A 21884-nucleotide genomic window follows, 5' to 3' on the forward strand; every position below is an offset into this window, starting at 1 on the left:
GGCTGGAGAGTGGGGGAAAGTGGGGGTTGGGCTCTAAACCAAGTATAAGCGAGAGCCTATCCATGGGATGTGGGTTTTTAACCTACAACCCACAACCATGGAATAACTGTGCCCCCTGAAAGATGCTTTGACTGTTTCCCTACATCCAGCACACACACGAAGATGTGTTCTGGTATTCTGAGTGTGGGGAAGTTCCTCAAACTGACAGCAGCACCTGGATTCTATTAGTATCCCTTAGCTTCTGTTCCCTGAGTGTTTTCTTAGACCAGGCCATGAGGGAAAGTTGGGGGTTGGGCTTCGAGGCCACGTAGCAGTGAGTGCCCCTGATCCATTGAGGAAGTACTTAGAGGACTTCTCCCTAAACGGAACACCTTGTCCTCCATTCATCTGGGTGCAGTGCGGCTGAACAACTCTCCCACACCTAAGAATGTGTTCTGGAATTCTGAGTGCAGGGAAGTTCCTCCAACTGACAGCAGCGCCTGGGTTCTAATTGAATCCCTTTGCTTGTCTTCCCTGATGGAAAGCCTAGGCGGGAGTGCGGGGGAAAGTGTGGTTTGGGCTCCAAAACCAAGTATTTGCGATGACCTCTCTATGGTTTGTGGAGGTGTTTAAACTACATCCCTAACCTGGGAACACCTGTGCCCCCATAAAGATCCGTGGAGTCTGTCTCCACACCTCCAGGACACACACGAACACTTGCACAGTTATCCTGAGAGTGGGCAGCCTCCTCCAACTGAGAGCAGGGCCTTGGTTCTTATAAAATCGCTTAACTTGTCTACCCTGTTTGGTTGCCTGATACGGAGTGCTGGGGAAAGGGTGGGTTGGGCTCTAAATCCAAGTATTAGCGAGTGCTTCTCCATGGGATTTGGAGGTTATTAACCAAAAGCCCACAACATGGGAATACCTGTGCTCCTTGAAAAAAGCGTGGACTCTGTATCCCCACCACCAGAACACACATGAAGAAGTTTTCTGCTATCCTGAGTGTGGGCTGGCAATTTCAGGTGACAGAAGCAGCTGGGTTCTAATAGAATCCCTTAGCTTGTAATCCCTGAGTGTTTCCCTAGGACTGACTCTGAGAGAAACCTGGGGGTTGGGCTTTGAGGCCAAATAGTAGCGAGTGTCCCCGATGGACTGAGGAAGTATTTAGATGAATTCTCCATAAAGGGAAACACCTGAGCACCCATTCATCTGCGTGGAGTGGGGCTTCAAATCTCCCCACCACACAAGGTTGGGTTCCAGTATCCTGAGGGTGGGGTAGTTCCTCCAACTGACATCAGCGTCTTGGTTTTAATAGAATCCCTTTGCTTGTCTTCCCTGATGGTTTGCCTAGGCCAGTGTGTGGTTGAAAGTGGGATTTGGGATCTAAAACTAAGTATTAGCGTGTGCCTCTCCATGGGCAGTTGAGATGTTTAAACTACAACCCACAACTTGGGAGTTACTGTGACCCCTGAAAAATGGGTGTGCTATGTTTCCCCACGTCCAGCACACACAGGAAGAAGTTTTCTGGGGTTCTGAGTGTGGGGAGGTTCCTCCAACAGACAGCAGCACCTGGGTTGTAATAGAATCCCTTAGCTTGACTTCCCTATGTGTTTTCCTAGGCCTAGCAGTAAGCGATGGTGGGGGATGGGCTCTAAAGCCAAGTATTAGCGAGTGCATCTCTGTGGGTAGTGGAGGGTTTTAAACTACTTCCCCAACCTTGGAACACCTGTGCCCCATATAGATGCGTGGAATCTGTTTCCCCACCTCCAGCACACACACGGAGACGTGCTCAGGTATCCTGATTGTGGGGAGGCTCCTCCAAATGACAGCAGCGCCTGGGTTCTAAAAGAATCCCTTAGCTTGTCTTCCCTGATGGCATGCCTAGGCTGGAGAGTGGGGGAAGTGGGGGTTGGGCTCTAAAGCAAGTATAAGCGAGAGCCTATCCATGGGATGTGGGTTTTTAACCTACAACCCACAACCATGGAATAAATGTGCCCCCTGAAAGATGCTTTGACTGTTTCCCTACATCCAGCACACACACGAAGATGTGTTCTTGTATTCTGAGTGTGGGGATGTTCCTCAAACTGACAGCAGCACCTGGATTCTATTAGTATCCCTTAGCTTCTGTTCCCTGAGTGTTCTTTTAGGCCAGGCCATGAGGGAAAGCTGGGTGTTGGGCTTGGAGGCCACGTAGCAGTGAGTGCCCCCTGATCCATTGAGGAAGTACTTAGAGGACTTCTCCCTAAAGGGAACACCCTTTCCTGCATTCATCTGGGTGCAGTGGGGCTGCACATCTCTCCCACACCTAAGAATGTGTTCTGGAATTCTGAGTGCAGGGAAGTTCCTCCAACTGACAGCAGCGCCTGGGTTCTAATTGAATCCCTTTGCTTGTCTTCCCTGATGGAAAGCCTAGGCGGGAGTGTGGGGGAAAGTGTGGTTTTGGCTCCAAAACCAAGTATTTGCGATGACCTCTCTATGGTTTGTGGAGGTGTTTAAACTGCATCCCTAACCTGGGAACACCTGTGCCCCCATAAAGATCCGTGGAGTCTGTTTCCACACCTCCAGCACACACACGAACACTTGCACAGTTATCCTGAGAGTGGGCAGCCTCCTCCAACTGAGAGCAGGGCCTTGGTTCTTAGAAAATCGCTTAACATGTCTACCCTGTTTGGTTGCCTGATACGGAGTGCTTTGGAAAGGGTGGGTTGGGCTCTAAATCCAAGTATTAGCGAGTGCTTCTCCATGGGATTTGGAGGTTAATAACCAAAAGCCCACAACATGGGAATACCTTTGCTCCTTGAAAAAAGCGTGGACTCTGTATCCCCACCACCAGAACACACATGAAGAAGTTTTCTGCTATCCTGAGTGTGGGCTGGCAATTTCAGGTGACAGAAGCGGCTGGGTTCTAATAGAATCCCTTAGCTTGTAATCCCTGAGTGTTTCCCTAGGACTGACTCTGAGAGAAACCTGGGGGTTGGGCTTTGAGGCCAAATAGTAGCGAGTGTCCCCGATGGACTGAGGAAGTATTTAGATGAATTCTCCTTAAAGGGAAACACCTGAGCACCCATTCATCTGCGTGGAGTGGGGCTTCAAATCTCCCCACCACACAAGGTTGGGTTCCAGTATCCTGAGGGTGGGGTAGTTCCTCCAACTGACATCAGCGTCTTGGTTTGAATAGAATCCCTTTGCGTGTCTTCCCTGATGGTTTGCCTAGGCCAGTGTGTGGTTGAAAGTGGGATTTGGGATCTAAAACTAAGTATTAGCGTGTGCCTCTCCATGGGTAGTGGAGATGTTTAAACTACAACCCACAACTTGGGAGTTACTGTGACCCCTGAAAAATGCGTGTGCTATGTTTCCCCACGTCCAGCACACACAGGAAGAAGTTTTCTGGGGTTCTGAGTGTGGGGAGGTTCCTCCAACAGACAGCAGCACCTGGGTTGTAATAGAATCCCTTAGCTTGACTTCCCTAAGTGTTTTCCTATGCCTAGCAGTAAGCGATGGTGGCGGAAGGGCTCTAAAGCCAAGTATTAGCGAGTGCATCTCTGTGGGTAGAGGAGGGTTTTAAACTACTTCCCCAACCTTGGAACACATGTGCCCCATAAAGATGCGTGGAATCTGTTTCCCCACCTCCAGCACACACACGGAGACGTGCTCAGGTATCCTGATTGTGGGGAGGCTCCTCCAAATGACAGCAGCGCCTGGGTTCTAAAAGAATCCCTTAGCTTGTCTTCCCTGATGGCATGCCTAGGCTGGAGAGTGGGGGAAGTGGGGGTTGGGCTCTAAACCAAGTATAAGCGAGAGCCTATCCATGGGATGTGGGTTTTTAACCTACAACCCACAACCATGGAATAAATGTGCCCCCTGAAAGATGCTTTGACTGTTTCCCTACATCCAGCACACACACGAAGATGTGTTCTGGTATTCTGAGTGTGGGGAAGTTCCTCAAACTGACAGCAGCACCTGGATTCTATTAGTATCCCTTAGCTTCTGTTCCCTGAGTGTTTTCTTAGACCAGGCCATGAGGGAAAGCAGGGGGTTGGGTTTGGAGGCCACGTAGCAGTGAGTGCCCCTGATCCATTGAGGAAGTACTTAGAGGACTTCTCCCTAAACGGAACACTTTGTCCTCCATTCATCTGGGTGCAGTGCGGCTGAACAACTCTCCCACACCTAAGAATGTGTTCTGGAATTCTGAGTGCAGGGAAGTTCCTCCAACTGACAGCAGCGCCTGGGTTCTAATTGCATCCCTTTGCTTGTCTTCCCTGATGGAATGCCTAGGCGGGAGTGCGGGGGAAAGTGTGGTTTGGGCTCCAAAACCAAGTATTTGCGATGACCTCTCTATGGTTTGTGGAGGTGTTTAAACTACATCCCTAACCTGGGAACACCTGTGCCCCCATAAAGATCCGTGGAGTCTGTTTCCACACCTCCAGCACACACACGAACACTTGCACAGTTATCCTGAGAGTGGGCAGCCTCCTCCAACTGAGAGCAGGGCCTTGGTTCTTATAAAATCGCTTAACTTGTCTACCCTGTTTGGTTGCCTGATACGGAGTGCTGGGGAAAGGGTGGGTTGGGCTCTAAATCCAAGTATTAGCGAGTGCTTCTCCATGGGATTTGGAGGTTATTAACCAAAAGCCCACAACATGGGAATACCTGTGCTCCTTGAAAAAAGCGTGGACTCTGTATCCCCACCACCAGAACACACATGAAGAAGTTTTCTGCTATCCTGAGTGTGGGCTGGCAATTTCAGGTGACAGAAGCGGCTGGGTTCTAATAGAATCCCTTAGCTTGTAATCCCTGAGTGTTTCCCTAGGACTGACTCTGAGAGAAACCTGGGGGTTGGGCTTTGAGGCCAAATAGTAGCGAGTGTCCCCGATGGACTGAGGAAGTATTTAGATGAATTCTCCATAAAGGGAAACACCTGAGCACCCATTCATCTGCGTGGAGTGGGGCTTCAAATCTCCCCACCACACAAGGTTGGGTTCCAGTATCCTGAGGGTGGGGTAGTTCCTCCAACTGACATCAGCGTCTTGGTTTGAATAGAATCCCTTTGCGTGTCTTCCCTGATGGTTTGCCTAGGCCAGTGTGTGGTTGAAAGTGGGATTTGGGATCTAAAACTAAGTATTAGCGTGTGCCACTCCATGGGTAGTGGAGATGTTTAAACTACAACCCACAACTTGGGAGTTACTGTGACCCCTGAAAAATGCGTGTGCTATGTTTCCCCACGTCCAGCACACACAGGAAGAAGTTTTCTGGGGTTCTGAGTGTGGGGAGGTTCCTCCAACAGACAGCAGCACCTGGGTTGTAATAGAATCCCTTAGCTTGACTTCCCTATGTGTTTTCCTAGGCCTAGCAGTAAGCGATGGTGGGGGATGGGCTCTAAAGCCAAGTATTAGCGAGTGCATCTCTGTGGGTAGTGGAGGGTTTTAAACTACTTCCCCAACCTAGGAACACCTGTGCCCCAAAAAGTTGCGTGGAATCTGTTTCCCCACCTCCAGCACACACACGGAGACGTGCTCAGGTATCCTGATTGTGGGGAGGCTCCTCCAAATGACAGCAGCGCCTGGGTTCTAAAAGAATCCCTTAGCTTGTCTTCCCTGATGGCATGCCTAGGCTGGAGAGTGGGGGAAAGTGGGGGTTGGGCTCTAAACCAAGTATAAGCGAGAGCCTATCCACGGGATGTGGGTTTTTAACCTACAACCCACAACCATGGAATAAATGTGCCCCCTGAAAGATGCTTTGGCTGTTTCCCTACATCCAGCACACACACGAACATGTGTTCTGGTATTCTGAGTGTGGGGAAGTTCCTCAAACTGACAGCAGCACCTGGATTCTATTAGTATCCCTTAGCTTCTGTTCCCTGAGTGTTCTCTTAGACCAGGCCATGAGGGAAAGCTGGGGATTGGGCTTGGAGGCCACGTAGCAGTGAGTGCTCCCTGATTCATTGAGGAAGTACTTAGAGGACTTCTCCCTAAACGGAACATTTTGTCCTCCATTCATCTGGGTGCAGTGCGGCTGAACAACTCTCCCACACCTAAGAATGTGTTCTGGAATTTTGAGTGCAGGGAAGTTCCTCCAACTGACAGCAGCGCCTGGGTTCTAATTGCATCCCTTTGCTTGTCTTCCCTGATGGAATGCCTAGGCGGGAGTGCGGGGGAAAGTGTGGTTTGGGCTCCAAAACCAAGTATTTGCGATGACCTCTCTATGGTTTGTGGAGGTGTTTAAACTACCTCCCTAACCTGGGAACACCTGTGCCCCCATAAAGATCCGTGGAGTCTGTTTCCACACCTCCAGCACACACACGAACACTTGCACAGTTATCCTGAGAGTGGGCAGCCTCCTCCAACTGAGAGCAGGGCCTTGGTTCTTATAAAATCGCTTAACTTGTCTACCCTGTTTGGTTGCCTGATACGGAGTGCTGGGGAAAGTGTGGGTTGGGCTCTAAATCCAAGTATTAGCGAGTGCTTCTCCATGGGATTTGGAGGTTATTAACCAAAAGCCCACAACATGGGAATACCTGTGCTCCTTGAAAAAAGCGTGGACTCTGTATCCCCACAACCAGAACACACATGAAGAAGTTTTCTGCTATCCTGAGTGTGGGCTGGCAATTTCAGGTGACAGAAGCGGCTGGGTTCTAATAGAATCCCTTAGCTTGTAATCCCTGAGTGTTTCCCTAGGACTGACTCTGAGAGAAACCTGGGGGTTGGGCTTTGAGGCCAAATAGTAGCGAGTGTCCCCGATGGACTGAGGAAGTATTTAGATGAATTCTCCATAAAGGGAAACACCTGAGCACCCATTCATCTGCGTGGAGTGGGGCTTCAAATCTCCCCACCACACAAGGTTGGGTTCCAGTATCCTGAGGGTGGGGTAGTTCCTCCAACTGACATCAGCGTCTTGGTTTGAATAGAATCCCTTTGCGTGTCTTCCCTGATGGTTTGCCTAGGCCAGTGTGTGGTTGAAAGTGGGATTTGGGATCTAAAACTAAGTATTAGCGTGTGCCACTCCATGGGTAGTGGAGATGTTTAAACTACAACCCACAACTTGGGAGTTACTGTGACCCCTGAAAAATGCGTGTGCTATGTTTCCCCACGTCCAGCACACACAGGAAGAAGTTTTCTGGGGTTCTGAGTGTGGGGAGGTTCCTCCAACAGACAGCAGCACCTGGGTTGTAATAGAATCCCTTAGCTTGACTTCCCTATGTGTTTTCCTAGGCCTAGCAGTAAGCGATGGTGGGGGATGGGCTCTAAAGCCAAGTATTAGCGAGTGCATCTCTGTGGGTAGTGGAGGGTTTTAAACTACTTCCCCAACCTTGGAACACCTGTGCCCCATAAAGATGCGTGGAATCTGTTTCCCCACCTCCAGCACACACACGGAGACGTGCTCAGGTATCCTGATTGTGGGGAGGCTCCTCCAAATGACAGCAGCGCCTGGGTTCTAAAAGAATCCCTTAGCTTGTCTTCCCTGATGGCATGCCTAGGCTGGAGAGTGGGGGAAAGTGGGGGTTGGGCTCTAAACCAAGTATAAGCGAGAGCCTATCCACGGGATGTGGGTTTTTAACCTACAACCCACATCCATGGAATAAATGTGCCCCCTGAAAGATGCTTTGACTGTTTCCCTACATCCAGCACACACACGAAGATGTGTTCTGGTATTCTGAGTGTGGGGAAGTTCCTCAAACTGACAGCAGCACCTGGATTCTATTAGTATCCCTTAGCTTCTGTTCCCTGAGTGTTCTCTTAGACCAGGCCATGAGGGAAAGCTGGGGATTGGGCTTGGAGGCCACGTAGCAGTGAGTGCTCCCTGATTCATTGAGGAAGTACTTAGAGGACTTTTCCCTAATCGGAACACCTTTTCCTCCATTCATCTGGGTGCAGTGGGGCTGCACATCTCTCCCACACCTAAGAATGTGTTCTGGAATTCTGAGTGCAGGGAAGTTCCTCCAACTGACAGCAGCGCCTGGGTTCTAATTGAATCCCTTTGCTTGTCTTCCCTGATGGAAAGCCTAGGCGGGAGTGCGGGGGAAACTGTGGTTTGGGCTCCAAAACCAAGTATTTGCGATGACTTCTCTATGGTTTGTGGAGGTGTTTAAGCTACATCACTAAACTCGGAACACCTGTGCCCCCATAAAGATCCGTGGAGTCTGTTTCCACACCTCTAGCACACACACGAACACTTGCACAATTATCCTGAGAGTGGGCAGCCTCCTCCAACTGAGAGCAGGGCCTTGGTTCTTATAAAATCGCTTAACTTGTCTACCCTGTTTGGTTGCCTGATACGGAGTGCTGGGGAAAGGGTGGGTTGGGCTCTAAATCCAAGTATTAGCGAGTGCTTCTCCATGGGATTTGGAGGTTATTAACCAAAAGCCCACAACATGGGAATACCTGTGCTCCTTGAAAAAAGCGTGGACTCTGTATCCCCACCACCAGAACACACATGAAGAAGTTTTCTGCTATCCTGAGTGTGGGCTGGCAATTTCAGGTGACAGAAGCGGCTGGGTTCTAATAGAATCCCTTAGCTTGTAATCCCTGAGTGTTTCCCTAGGACTGACTCTGAGAGAAACCTGGGGGTTGGGCTTTGAGGCCAAATAGTAGCGAGTGTCCCCGATGGACTGAGGAAGTATTTAGATGAATTCTCCATAAAGGGAAACACCTGAGCACCCATTCATCTGCGTGGAGTGGGGCTTCAAATCTCCCCACCACACAAGGTTGGGTTCCAGTATCCTGAGGGTGGGGTAGTTCCTCCAACTGACATCAGCGTCTTGGTTTGAATAGAATCCCTTTGCTTGTCTTCCCTGATGGTTTGCCTAGGCCAGTGTGTGGTTGAAAGTGGGATTTGGGATCTAAAACTAAGTATTAGTGTGTGCCTCTCCATGGGTAGTGGAGATGTTTAAACTACAACCCACAACTTGGGAATTACTATGACCCCTGAAAAATGCGTGTGCTATGTTTCCCCACGTCCAGCACACACAGGAAGAAGTGTTCTGGGGTTCTGAGTGTGGGGAGGTTCCTCCAACAGACAGCAGCACCTGGGTTGTAATAGAATCCCTTAGCTTGACTTCCCTAAGTGTTTTCCTAGGCCTAGCAGTAAGCGATGGTGGGGGATGGGCTCTAAAGCCAAGTATTAGCGAGTGCATCTCTGTGGGTAGTGGAGGGTTTTAAACTACTTCCCCAACGTTGGAACACCTGTGCCCCATAAAGATGCGTGGAATCTGTTTCCCCACCTCCAGCACACACACGGAGACGTGCTCAGGTATCCTGATTGTGGGGAGGCTCCTCCAAATGACAGCAGCGCCTGGGTTCTAAAAGAATCCCTTAGCTTGTCTTCCCTGATGGCATGCCTAGGCTGGAGAGTGGGGGAAAGTGGGGTTTGGGCTCTAAACCAAGTATAAGCGAGAGCCTATTCATGGGATGTGGGTTTTTAACCTACAACCCACAACCATGGAATAAATGTGCCCCCTGAAAGATGCTTTGACTGTTTCCCTACATCCAGCACACACACGAAGATGTGTTCTTGTATTCTGAGTGTGGGGATGTTCCTCAAACTGACAGCAGCACCTGGATTCTATTAGTATCCCTTAGCTTCTGTTCCCTGAGTGTTCTTTTAGGCCAGGCCATGAGGGAAAGCTGGGGGTTGGGCTTGGAGGCCACGTAGCAGTGAGTGCCCCCTGATTCATGGAGGTAGTACTTAGAGGACTTCTCCCTTAAGGGGACACCTTTTCCTGCATTTATCTGGGTGCAGTGGGGCTGCACATCTCTCCCACACCTAAGAATGTGTTCTGGAATTCTGAGTGCAGGGAAGTTCCTCCAACTGACAGCAGCGCCTGGGTTCTAATTGAATCCCTTTGCTTGTCTTCCCTGATGGAAAGCCTAGGCGGGAGTGCGGGGGAAAGTGTGGTTTGGGCTCCAAAACCAAGTATTTGCGATGACCTCTCTATGGTTTGTGGAGGTGTTTAAACTACATCCCTAACCTGGGAACACCTGTGCCCCCATAAAGATCCGTGGAGTCTGTTTCCACACCTCCAGCACACACACGAACACTTGCACAGTTATCCTGAGAGTGGGCAGCCTCCTCCAACTGAGAGCAGGGCCTTGGTTCTTATTAAATCGCTTAACTTCTCTACCCTGTTTGGTTGCCTGATACGGAGTGCTGGGGAAAGGGTGGGTTGGGCTCTAAATCCAAGTATTAGCGAGTGCTTCTCCATGGAATTTGGAGGTTATTAACCAAAAGCCCACAACATGGGAATACCTGTGCTCCTTGAAAAAAGCGTGGACTCTGTATCCCCACCACCAGAACACACATGAAGAAGTTTTCTGCTATCCTGAGTGTGGGCTGGCAATTTCAGGTGACAGAAGCGGCTGGGTTCTAATAGAATCCCTTAGCTTGTAATCCCTGAGTGTTTCCCTAGGACTGACTCTGAGAGAAACCTGGGGGTTGGGCTTTGAGGCCAAATAGTAGCGAGTGTCCCCGATGGACTGAGGAAGTATTTAGATGAATTCTCCATAAAGGGAAACACCTGAGCACGCATTCATCTGCGTGGAGTGGGGCTTCAAATCTCCCCACCACACAAGGTTGGGTTCCAGTATCCTGAGGGTGGGGTAGTTCCTCCAACTGACATCAGCGTCTTGGTTTGAATAGAATCCCTTTGCGTGTCTTCCCTGATGGTTTGCCTAGGCCAGTGTGTGGTTGAAAGTGGGATTTGGGATCTAAAACTAAGTATTAGCGTGTGCCTCTCCATGGGTAGTGGAGATGTTTAAACTACAACCCACAACTTGGGAGTTACTGTGACCCCTGAAAAATGCGTGTGCTATGTTTCCCCACGTCCAGCACACACAGGAAGAAGTTTTCTGGGGTTGTGAGTGTGGGGAGGTTCCTCCAACAGACAGCAGCACCTGGGTTGTAATAGAATCCCTTAGCTTGACTTCCTTAAGTGTTTTCCTAGGCCTAGCAGTAAGCGATGGTGGGGGATGGGCTCTAAAGCCAAGTATTAGCGAGTGCATCTCTGTGGGTAGTGGAGGGTTTTAAACTACTTCCCCAAACTTGGAACACCTGTGCCCCATAAAGATGTGTGGAATCTGTTTCCCCACCTCCAGCACACACACGGAGACGTGCTCAGGAATCCTGATTGTGGGGAGGCTCCTCCAAATGACAGCAGCGCCTGGGTTCTAAAAGAATCCCTTAGCTTGTCTTCCCTGATGGCATGCCTAGGCTGCAGAGTGGGGGAATGTGGGGGTTGGGCTCTAAACCAAGTATAAGCGAGAGCCTATCCATGGGATGTGGGATTTTAACCTACAACCCACAACCATGGAATAAATGTGCCCCCTGAAAGATGCTTTGACTGTTTCCCTACATCCAGCACACACACGAAGATGTGTTCTGGTATTCTGAGTGTGGGGAAGTTCCTCAAACTGACAGCAGCAACTGGATTCTATTAGTATCCCTTAGCTTCTGTTCCCTGAGTGTTCTTTTAGGCCAGGCCATGAGGGAAAGCTGGGGGTTGGGCTTGGAGGCCACGTAGCAGTGAGTGCCCCCTGATCCATTGAGGAAGTACTTAGAGGACTTCTCCCTAAAGGGAACACCTTTTCCTGCATTCATCTGGGTGCAGTGGGGCTGCACATCTCTCCCACACCTAAGAATGAGTTCTGGAATTCTGAGTGCAGGGAAGTTCCTCCAACTGACAGCAGCGCCTGGGTTCTAATTGAATCCCTTTGCTTGTCTTCCCTGATGGAAAGCCTAGGCGGGAGTGCGGGGGAAAGTGTGGTTTGGGCTCCAAAACCAAGTATTTGCGATGACCTCTCTATGGTTTGTGGAGGTGTTTAAACTACATCCCTAACCTGGGAACACCTGTGCCCCCATAAAGATCCGTGGAGTCTGTTTCCACACCTCCAGCACACACACGAACACTTGCACAGTTATCCTGAGAGTGGGCAGCCTCCTCCAACTGAGAGCAGGGCCTTGGTTCTTATAAAATCGCTTAACTTGTCTACCCTGTTTGGTTGCCTGATACGGAGTGCTGGGGAAAGGGTGGGTTGGGCTCTAAATCCAAGTATTAGCGAGTGCTTCTCCATGGGATTTGGAGGTTATTAACCAAAAGCCCACAACATGGGAATACCTGTGCTCCTTGAAAAAAGCGTGGACTCTGTATCCCCACCACCAGAACACACATGAAGAAGTTTTCTGCTATCCTGAGTGTGGGCTGGCAATTTCAGGTGACAGAAGCGGCTGGGTTCTAATAGAATCCCTTAGCTTGTAATCCCTGAGTGTTTCCCTAGGACTGACTCTGAGAGAAACCTGGGGGTTGGGCTTTGAGGCCAAATAGTAGCGAGTGTCCCCGATGGACTGAGGAAGTATTTAGATGAATTCTCCATAAAGGGAAACACCTGAGCACCCATTCATCTGCGTGGAGTGGGGCTTCAAATCTCCCCACCACACAAGGTTGGGTTCCAGTATCCTGAGGGTGGGGTAGTTCCTCCAACTGACATCAGCGTCTTGGTTTTAATAGAATCCCTTTGCTTGTCTTCCCTGATGGTTTGCCTAGGCCAGTGTGTGGTTGAAAGTGGGATTTGGGATCTAAAACTAAGTATTAGCGTGTGCCTCTCCATGGGTAGTGGAGATGTTTAAACTACAACCCACAACTTGGGAATTACTGTGACCCCTGAAAAATGCGTGTGCTATGTTTCCCCACGTCCAGCACACACAGGAAGAAGTGTTCTGGGGTTCTGAGTGTGGGGAGGTTCCTCCAACAGACAGCAGCACCTGGGTTGTAATAGAATCCCTTAGCTTGACTTCCCTAAGTGTTTTCCTAGGCCTAGCAGTAAGCGATGGTGGGGGATGGGCTCTAAAGCCAAGTATTAGCGAGTGCATCTCTGTGGGTAGCGGAGGGTTTTAAACTACTTCCTCAAACTTGGAACACCTGTGCCCCATAAAGATGCGTGGAATCTGTTTCCCCACCTCCAGCACACACACGGAGACGTGCTCAGGTATCCTGATTGTGGGGAGGCTCCTCCAAATGACAGCAGCGCCTGGGTTCTAAAAGAATCCCTTAGCTTGTCTTCCCTGATGGCATGCCTAGGCTGGAGAGTGGGGGAAAGTGGGGGTTGGGCTCTAAACCAAGTATAAGCGAGAGCCTATCCATGGGATGTGGGTTTTTAACCTACAACCCACAACCATGGAATAAATGTGGCCCCTGAAAGATGCTTTGACTGTTTCCCTACATCCAGCACACACACGAAGATGTGTTCTGGTGTTCTGAGTGTGGGGAAGTTCCTCAAACTGACAGCAGCACCAAGATTCCATTAGTATCCCTTAGCTTCTGTTCCCTGAGTGTTTTCTTAGACCAGGCCATGAGGGAAAGCTGGGGGTTGGGCTTGGAGGCCACGTAGAAGTGAGTGCCCCTGATCCATTGAGGAAGTACTTAGAGGACTTCTCCCTAAACGGAACACTTTGTCCTCCATTCATCTGGGTGCAGTGCGGCTGAACAACTCTCCCACACCTAAGAATGTGTTCTGGAATTCTGAGTGCAGGGAACTTCCTCCAACTGACAGCAGCGCCTGGGTTCTAATTGCATCCCTTTGCTTGTCTTCCCTGATGGAATGCCTAGGCGGGAGTGCGGGGGAAAGTGTGGTTTGGGCTCCAAAACCAAGTATTTGCGATGACCTCTCTATGGTTTGTGGAGGTGTTTAAACTACATCCCTAACCTGGGAACACCTGTGCCCCCATAAAGATCCGTGGAGTCTGTTTCCACACCTCCAGCACACACACGAACACTTGCACAGTTATCCTGAGAGTGGGCAGCCTCCTCCAACTGAGAGCAGGGCCTTGGTTCTTATAAAATCGCTTAACTTGTCTACCCTGTTTGGTTGCCTGATACGGAGTGCTGGGGAAAGGGTGGGTTGGGCTCTAAATCCAAGTATTAGCGAGTGCTTCTCCATGGGATTTGGAGGTTATTAACCAAAAGCCCACAACATGGGAATACCTGTGCTCCTTGAAAAAAGCGTGGACTCTGTATCCCCACCACCAGAACACACATGAAGAAGTTTTCTGCTATCCTGAGTGTGGGCTGGCAATTTCAGGTGACAGAAGCGGCTGGGTTCTAATAGAATCCCTTAGCTTGTAATCCCTGAGTGTTTCCCTAGGACTGACTCTGAGAGAAACCTGGGGGTTGGGCTTTGAGGCCAAATAGTAGCGAGTGTCCCCGATGGACTGAGGAAGTATTTAGATGAATTCTCCATAAAGGGAAACACCTGAGCACCCATTCATCTGCGTGGAGTGGGGCTTCAAATCTCCCCACCACACAAGGTTGGGTTCCAGTATCCTGAGGGTGGGGTAGTTCCTCCAACTGACATCAGCGTCTTGGTTTGAATAGAATCCCTTTGCGTGTCTTCCCTGATGGTTTGCCTAGGCCAGTGTGTGGTTGAAAGTGGGATTTGGGATCTAAAACTAAGTATTAGCGTGTGCCACTCCATGGGTAGTGGAGATGTTTAAACTACAACCCACAACTTGGGAGTTACTGTGACCCCTGAAAAATGCGTGTGCTATGTTTCCCCACGTCCAGCACACACAGGAAGAAGTTTTCTGGGGTTCTGAGTGTGGGGAGGTTCCTCCAACAGACAGCAGCACCTGGGTTGTAATAGAATCCCTTAGCTTGACTTCCCTATGTGTTTTCCTAGGCCTAGCAGTAAGCGATGGTGGGGGATGGGCTCTAAAGCCAAGTATTAGCGAGTGCATCTCTGTGGGTAGTGGAGGGTTTTAAACTACTTCCCCAACCTTGGAACACCTGTGCCCCATAAAGATGCGTGGAATCTGTTTCCCCACCTCCAGCACACACACGGAGACGTGCTCAGGTATCCTGATTGTGGGGAGGCTCCTCCAAATGACAGCAGCGCCTGGGTTCTAAAAGAATCCCTTAGCTTGTCTTCCCTGATGGCATGCCTAGGCTGGAGAGTGGGGGAAAGTGGGGGTTGGGCTCTTAACCAAGTATAAGCGAGAGCCTATCCACGGGATGTGGGTTTTTAACCTACAACCCACAACCATGGAATAAATGTGCCCCCTGAAAGATGCTTTGACTGTTTCCCTACATCCAGCACACACACGAACATGTGTTCTGGTATTCTGAGTGTGGGGAAGTTCCTCAAACTGACAGCAGCACCTGGATTCTATTAGTATCCCTTAGCTTCTGTTCCCTGAGTGTTCTCTTAGAGCAGGCCATGAGGGAAAGCTGGGGATTGGGCTTGGAGGCCACGTAGCAGTGAGTGCCCCCTGATTCATTGAGGAAGTACTTAGAGGACTTCTCCCTAAACGGAACACTTTGTCCTCCATTCATCTGGGTGCAGTGCGGCTGAACAACTCTCCCACACCTAAGAATGTGTTCTGGAATTCTGAGTGCAGGGAAGTTCCTCCAACTGACAGCAGCGCCTGGTTTCTAATTGCATCCCTTTGCTTGTCTTCCCTGATGGAATGCCTAGGCGGGAGTGCGGGGGAAAGTGTGGTTTGGGCTCCAAAACCAAGTATTTGCGATGACCTCTCTATGGTTTGTGGAGGTGTTTAAACTACATCCCTAACCTGGGAACACCTGTGCCCCCATAAAGATCCGTGGAGTCTGTTTCCACACCTCCAGCACACACACGAACACTTGCACAGTTATCCTGAGAGTGGGCAGCCTCCTCCAACTGAGAGCAGGGCCTTGGTTCTTATAAAATCGCTTAACTTGTCTACCCTGTTTGGTTGCCTGATACGGAGTGCTGGGGAAAGGGTGGGTTGGGCTCTAAATCCAAGTATTAGCGAGTGCTTCTCCATGGGATTTGGAGGTTATTAACCAAAAGCCCACAACATGGGAATACCTGTGCTCCTTGAAAAAAGCGTGGACTCTGTATCCCCACAACCAGAACACACATGAAGAAGTTTTCTGCTATCCTGAGTGTGGGCTGGCAATTTCAGGTGACAGAAGCGGCTGGGTTCTAATAGAATCCCTTAGCTTGTAATCCCTGAGTGTTTCCCTAGGACTGACTCTGAGAGAAACCTGGGGGTTGGGCTTTGAGGCCAAATAGTAGCGAGTGTCCCCGATGGACTGAGGAAGTATTTAGATGAATTCTCCATAAAGGGAAACACCTGAGCACCCATTCATCTGCGTGGAGTGGGGCTTCAAATCTCCCCACCACACAAGGTTGGGTTCCAGTATCCTGAGGGTGGGGTAGTTCCTCCAACTGACATCAGCGTCTTGGTTTGAATAGAATCCCTTTGCGTGTCTTCCCTGATGGTTTGCCTAGGCCAGTGTGTGGTTGAAAGTGGGATTTGGGATCTAAAACTAAGTATTAGCGTGTGCCACTCCATGGGTAGTGGAGATGTTTAAACTACAACCCACAACTTGGGAGTTACTGTGACCCCTGAAAAATGCGTGTGCTATGTTTCCCCACGTCCAGCACACACAGGAAGAAGTTTTCTGGGGTTCTGAGTGTGGGGAGGTTCCTCCAACAGACAGCAGCACCTGGGTTGTAATAGAATCCCTTAGCTTGACTTCCCTATGTGTTTTCCTAGGCCTAGCAGTAAGCGATGGTGGGGGATGGGCTCTAAAGCCAAGTATTAGCGAGTGCATCTCTGTGGGTAGTGGAGGGTTTTAAACTACTTCCCCAACCTTGGAACACCTGTGCCCCATAAAGATGCGTGGAATCTGTTTCCCCACCTCCAGCACACACACGGAGACGTGCTCAGGTATCCTGATTGTGGGGAGGCTCCTCCAAATGACAGCAGCGCCTGGGTTCTAAAAGAATCCCTTAGCTTGTCTTCCCTGATGGCATGCCTAGGCTGGAGAGTGGGGGAAAGTGGGGGTTGGGCTCTTAACCAAGTATAAGCGAGAGCCTATCCACGGGATGTGGGTTTTTAACCTACAACCCACAACCATGGAATAAATGTGCCCCCTGAAAGATGCTTTGACTGTTTCCCTACATCCAGCACACACACGAACATGTGTTCTGGTATTCTGAGTGTGGGGAAGTTCCTCAAACTGACAGCAGCACCTGGATTCTATTAGTATCCCTTAGCTTCTGTTCCCTGAGTGTTCTCTTAGAGCAGGCCATGAGGGAAAGCTGGGGATTGGGCTTGGAGGCCACGTAGCAGTGAGTGCTCCCTGATTCATTGAGGAAGTACTTAGAGGACTTCTCCCTAAACGGAACACTTTGTCCTCCATTCATCTGGGTGCAGTGCGGCTGAACAACTCTCCCACACCTAAGAATGTGTTCTGGAATTCTGAGTGCAGGGAAGTTCCTCCAACTGACAGCAGCGCCTGGTTTCTAATTGCATCCCTTTGCTTGTCTTCCCTGATGGAATGCCTAGGCGGGAGTGCGGGGGAAAGTGTGGTTTGGGCTCCAAAACCAAGTATTTGCGATGACCTCTCTATGGTTTGTGGAGGTGTTTAAACTACATCCCTAACCTGGGAACACCTGTGCCCCCATAAAGATCCGTGGAGTCTGTTTCCACACCTCCAGCACACACACGAACACTTGCACAGTTATCCTGAGAGTGGGCAGCCTCCTCCAACTGAGAGCAGGGCCTTGGTTCTTATAAAATCGCTTAACTTGTCTACCCTGTTTGGTTGCCTGATACGGAGTGCTGGGGAAAGGGTGGGTTGGGCTCTAAATCCAAGTATTAGCGAGTGCTTCTCCATGGGATTTGGAGGTTATTAACCAAAAGCCCACAACATGGGAATACCTGTGCTCCTTGAAAAAAGCGTGGACTCTGTATCCCCACCACCAGAACACACATGAAGAAGTTTTCTGCTATCCTGAGTGTGGGCTGGCAATTTCAGGTGACAGAAGCGGCTGGGTTCTAATAGAATCCCTTAGCTTGTAATCCCTGAGTGTTTCCCTAGGACTGACTCTGAGAGAAACCTGGGGGTTGGGCTTTGAGGCCAAATAGTAGCGAGTGTCCCCGATGGACTGAGGAAGTATTTAGATGAATTCTCCATAAAGGGAAACACCTGAGCACCCATTCATCTGCGTGGAGTGGGGCTTCAAATCTCCCCACCACACAAGGTTGGGTTCCAGTATCCTGAGGGTGGGGTAGTTCCTCCAACTGACATCAGCGTCTTGGTTTGAATAGAATCCCTTTGCGTGTCTTCCCTGATGGTTTGCCTAGGCCAGTGTGTGGTTGAAAGTGGGATTTGGGATCTAAAACTAAGTATTAGCGTGTGCCACTCCATGGGTAGTGGAGATGTTTAAACTACAACCCACAACTTGGGAGTTACTGTGACCCCTGAAAAATGCGTGTGCTATGTTTCCCCACGTCCAGCACACACAGGAAGAAGTTTTCTGGGGTTCTGAGTGTGGGGAGGTTCCTCCAACAGACAGCAGCACCTGGGTTGTAATAGAATCCCTTAGCTTGACTTCCCTATGTGTTTTCCTAGGCCTAGCAGTAAGCGATGGTGGGGGATGGGCTCTAAAGCCAAGTATTAGCGAGTGCATCTCTGTGGGTAGTGGAGGGTTTTAAACTACTTCCCCAACCTTGGAACACCTGTGCCCCATAAAGATGCGTGGAATCTGTTTCCCCACCTCCAGCACACACACGGAGACGTGCTCAGGTATCCTGATTGTGGGGAGGCTCCTCCAAATGACAGCAGCGCCTGGGTTCTAAAAGAATCCCTTAGCTTGTCTTCCCTGATGGCATGCCTAGGCTGGAGAGTGGGGGAAAGTGGGGGTTGGGCTCTAAACCAAGTATAAGCGAGAGCCTATCCACGGGATGTGGGTTTTTAACCTACAACCCACAACCATGGAATAAATGTGCCCCCTGAAAGATGCTTTGACTGTTTCCCTACATCCAGCACACACACGAACATGTGTTCTGGTATTCTGAGTGTGGGGAAGTTCCTCAAACTGACAGCAGCACCTGGATTCTATTAGTATCCCTTAGCTTCTGTTCCCTGAGTGTTCTCTTAGACCAGGCCATGAGGGAAAGCTGGGGATGGGGCTTGGAGGCCACGGAGCAGTGAGTGCTCCCTGATTCATTGAGGAAGTACTTAGAGGACTTTTCCCTAATCGGAACACCTTTTCCTCCATTCATCTGGGTGCAGTGGGGCTGCACATCTCTCCCACACCTAAGAATGTGTTCTGGAATTCTGAGTGCAGGGAAGTTCCTCCAACTGACAGCAGCGCCTGGGTTCTAATTGAATCCCTTTGCTTGTCTTCCCTGATGGAAAGCCTAGGCGGGAGTGCGGGGGAAACTGTGGTTTGGGCTCCAAAACCAAGTATTTGCGATGACTTCTCTATGGTTTGTGGAGGTGTTTAAACTACATCCCTAACCTGGGAACACCTGTGCCCCCATCAAGATCCGTGGAGTCTGTTTCCACACCTCCAGCACACACACGAACACTTGCACAATTATCCTGAGAGTGGGCAGCCTCCTCCAACTGAGAGCAGGGCCTTGGTTCTTATAAAATCGCTTAACTTGTCTACCCTGTTTGGTTGCCTGATACGGAGTGCTGGGGAAAGGGTGGGTTGGGCTCTAAATCCAAGTATTAGCGAGTGCTTCTCCATGGGATTTGGAGGTTATTAACCAAAAGCCCACAACATGGGAATACCTGTGCTCCTTGAAAAAAGCGTGGACTCTGTATCCCCACCACCAGAACACACATGAAGAAGTTTTCTGCTATCCTGAGTGTGGGCTGGCAATTTCAGGTGACAGAAGCGGCTGGGTTCTAATAGAATCCCTTAGCTTGTAATCCCTGAGTGTTTCCCTAGGACTGACTCTGAGAGAAACCTGGGGGTTGGGCTTTGAGGCCAAATAGTAGCGAGTGTCCCCGATGGACTGAGGAAGTATTTAGATGAATTCTCCATAAAGGGAAACACCTGAGCACCCATTCATCTGCGTGGAGTGGGGCTTCAAATCTCCCCACCACACAAGGTTGGGTTCCAGTATCCTGAGGGTGGGGTAGTTCCTCCAACTGACATCAGCGTCTTGGTTTGAATAGAATCCCTTTGCTTGTCTTCCCTGATGGTTTGCCTAGGCCAGTGTGTGGTTGAAAGTGGGATTTGGGATCTAAAACTAAGTATTAGTGTGTGCCTCTCCATGGGTAGTGGAGATGTTTAAACTACAACCCACAACTTGGGAATTACTGTGACCCCTGAAAAATGCGTGTGCTATGTTTCCCCACGTCCAGCACACACAGGAAGAAGTGTTCTGGGGTTCTGAATGTGGGGAGGTTCCTCCAACAGACAGCAGCACCTGGGTTGTAATAGAATCCCTTAGCTTGACTTCCCTAAGTGTTTTCCTAGGCCTAGCAGTAAGCGATGGTGGGGGATGGGCTCTAAAGCCAAGTATTAGCGAGTGCATCTCTGTGGGTAGTGGAGGGTTTTAAACTACTTCCCCAACCTTGGAACACCTGTGCCCCATAAAGATGCGTGGAATCTGTTTCCCCACCTCCACCACACACACGGAGACGTGCTCAGGTATCCTGATTGTGGGGAGGCTCCTCCAAATGACAGCAGCGCCTGGGTTCTAAAAGAATCCCTTAGCTTGTCTTCCCTGATGGCATTCCTAGGCTGGAGAGTGGGGGAAAGTGGGGGTTGGGCTCTAAACCAAGTATAAGCGAGAGCCTATTCATGGGATGTGGGTTTTTAACCTACAACCCACAACCATGGAATAAATGTGCCCCCTGAAAGATGCTTTGACTGTTTCCCTACATCCAGCACACACACGAACATGTGTTCTTGTATTCTGAGTGTGGGGATGTTCCTCAAACTGACAGCAGCACCTGGATTCTATTAGTATCCCTTAGCTTCTGTTCCCTGAGTGTTCTTTTAGGCCAGGCCATGAGGGAAAGCTGGGGGTTGGGCTTGGAGGCCACGTAGCAGTGAGTGCCCCCTGATTCATGGAGGAAGTACTTAGAGGACTTCTCCCTAAAGGGGACACCTTTTCCTGCATTTATCTGGGTGCAGTGGGGCTGCACATCTCTCCCACACCTAAGAATGTGTTCTGGAATTCTGAGTGCAGGGAAGTTCCTCCAACTGACAGCAGCGCCTGGGTTCTAATTGAATCCCTTTGCTTGTCTTCCCTGATGGAAAGCCTAGGCGGGAGTGCGGGGGAAAGTGTGGTTTGGGCTCCAAAACCAAGTATTTGCGATGACTTCTCTATGGTTTGTGGAGGTGTTTAAGCTACATCCCTAACCTGGGAACACCTGTGCCCCCATAAAGATCCTTGGAGTCTGTTTCCACACCTCCAGCACACACACAAACACTTGCACAGTTATCCTGAGAGTGGGCAGCCTCCTCCAACTGAGAGCAGGGCCTTGGTTCTTATTAAATCGCTTAACTTCTCTACCCTGTTTGGTTGCCTGATACGGAGTGCTGGGGAAAGGGTGGGTTGGGCTCTAAATCCAAGTATTAGCGAGTGCTTCTCCATGGAATTTGGAGGTTATTAACCAAAAGCCCACAACATGGGAATACCTGTGCTCCTTGAAAAAAGCGTGGACTCTGTATCCCCACCACCAGAACACACATGAAGAAGTTTTCTGCTATCCTGAGTGTGGGCTGGCAATTTCAGGTGACAGAAGCGGCTGGGTTCTAATAGAATCCCTTAGCTTGTAATCCCTGAGTGTTTCCCTAGGACTGACTCTGAGAGAAACCTGGGGGTTGGGCTTTGAGGCCAAATAGTAGCGAGTGTCCCCGATGGACTGAGGAAGTATTTAGATGAATTCTCCCTAAAGGGAAACACCTGAGCACCCATTCATCTGCGTGGAGTGGGGCTTCAAATCTCCCCACCACACAAGGTTGGGTTCCAGTATCCTGAGGGTGGGGTAGTTCCTCCAACTGACATCAGCGTCTTGGTTTGAATAGAATCCCTTTGCGTGTCTTCCCTGATGGTTTGCCTAGGCCAGTGTGTGGTTGAAAGTGGGATTTGGGATCTAAAACTAAGTATTAGCGTGT

The sequence above is a fragment of the Vicugna pacos genome, chromosome 18 (genome assembly GCF_048564905.1).
Source record: "Vicugna pacos chromosome 18, VicPac4, whole genome shotgun sequence".
Classification (NCBI taxonomy): domain Eukaryota; kingdom Metazoa; phylum Chordata; class Mammalia; order Artiodactyla; family Camelidae; genus Vicugna; species Vicugna pacos.